General features: G+C 42.7%; 1 long non-coding RNA gene across 1 annotated transcript in view; it reads left to right on the forward strand.

The window, feature by feature from the left end:
• LOC116702536 (uncharacterized) overlaps positions 1-1,499 on the forward strand; it is a 63,400-nt gene extending 61,901 nt beyond the window's left edge. Inside the window, exon 3 of the long non-coding RNA XR_004335187.1 lies at positions 597-1,499. This is a non-coding gene — a long non-coding RNA (uncharacterized LOC116702536). The remainder of the gene's footprint in view (positions 1-596) is intronic.
• The last annotated feature ends 226 nt before the right edge of the window (positions 1,500-1,725 follow it).

Consider the following 1,725-nt stretch of genomic DNA (forward strand, 5'->3'; position numbering starts at 1 on the left):
AAAAGGAAGGCGAGCGGGAAAGAGCAGTCTGATTAATTGAGACAGAGTCAACTGACCGCAAGTCATTAAGCTGCCACTGGGCTGAGCGCCAGTCACTATTCATTTTTCTCACTACCACTCCCTGCTCCTCCGCTTTGAGCCCTGTATCATCCCTGCGTCACCTCCCTGCTTCTTTCACACACTCACTACCACGTGGGCGTAATTCCTTCCAGACAGGATGGCTGTTCTCGAAAAGAGCTTTTGTCTTCATTAGGCATCCACTTGGAAGGATAGCTGCTCTTCAGTGTAAGATGACAAATAATGATTGTTTCACTGTGCCACAAAAACAATGCAATGCAGTCTGAAGATATACAGGGGGTGGATAACATAGCGTAAGCTCTTTTCCCACATGGTAAATGGAACATTGCTGGTTGGGTGGAGTATGTGTAAGCCATGTGGTCTTTGTGGATTTATGTTTACTCTTTTTGTGACACTACCATTTTTAATTCAGTTATGTGAGCATTGCTAGAGAACTGGGATGACTGCATTTCAAAACTTGTTTTTGCAGTAGGAATGCTAATTCAGATTTTTCTTCTTTTTTTTTCTTTTCCTAACAGATAGCCGGCCCCTGTTAACCGACAGGAAACTGAGTCCCAGTTCCCCCGGCCGGAAGGCTATTGTGACTGACTTGTAAGAACATTTTACTAGCTGCCTACCATGTTAGCCATTAGCTTGCCAACTACCATAGTTTACGATAGTTAAGCTCCACAGTGTGGAACAGATGCACCAGAGTTGTGTCATAAACAATTTCCAGGTTATCATTTCTGCACATCATATCTCCTCACATGATCGGTCAGATCCATTTTGCATGAAGTAAGCAGCATCCTGCTCTTATGAAAGGCTCCCTAAACCACTGTGGGGTTGAGCCTGAAAATGTAATTAGTGCGACAGGATGGTGTGCAGACAACGTCCAGCATTAGGACTGGCTCACGCTCAATTTAATCCATTTAGATAGCTTTCACTCAGAGACTCCTGACGAGGCGAAGCAGAGAGCATGATGAATAGCTATTAGCAAAAGTTTTAGTTTTACTTTGATTAAAGCCAAGTTCACTTTCTAGGTCAGGTCGAGTTCATGTGTTCGTTATTTTGTCCATGGACTTGAAATCTTTTGATTTAAAAAACGTCAGTCTATTCCATTTAGTACACTTTGAGCTGAACGGGTAACAAGGTGACAGGATGATTGAGGCTGTCTTGTAAACTTCCTACTCACACATACACTGATCGAATATTGACCTCCTCACTGCTGTTTTGTCTACTCTGTAAAAACAGCACCTTTTATGTGTTCATTTGCCCTGAAAGAGGGATCCTTCCTCTGTTGATATTCTTCTTCTTGCCCATTTGTTTCGAATCAAGAGTCTAGTAATCGGGTATGTCCTAAACTGTACAGATTGTAAAGCTGTCAAAAAGACAAACTTGTAATGTTGGGGCATACGCTGTAGATAAAATGGACTTGACTATAACTGTGGTGCAGCTGCCCTCTCGTTTTTTTCACTTACAGGCTGAGTTGCTTCACAAACACACACAGTTGGTTTGTCTGTTACTAGCTAGCTTACAGCTAACGTCCAAACTGGCTCTTAGGGGCGAATTAACATAAGATGTCCAGCGATCAAGTATTCACTTTTTTGTCCTCACCACTGACACCTAATTGAACACACACACACACACACACACACACACACACACACA

The sequence above is a fragment of the Etheostoma spectabile genome, chromosome 15 (genome assembly GCF_008692095.1).
Source record: "Etheostoma spectabile isolate EspeVRDwgs_2016 chromosome 15, UIUC_Espe_1.0, whole genome shotgun sequence".
Taxonomy (NCBI): domain Eukaryota; kingdom Metazoa; phylum Chordata; class Actinopteri; order Perciformes; family Percidae; genus Etheostoma; species Etheostoma spectabile.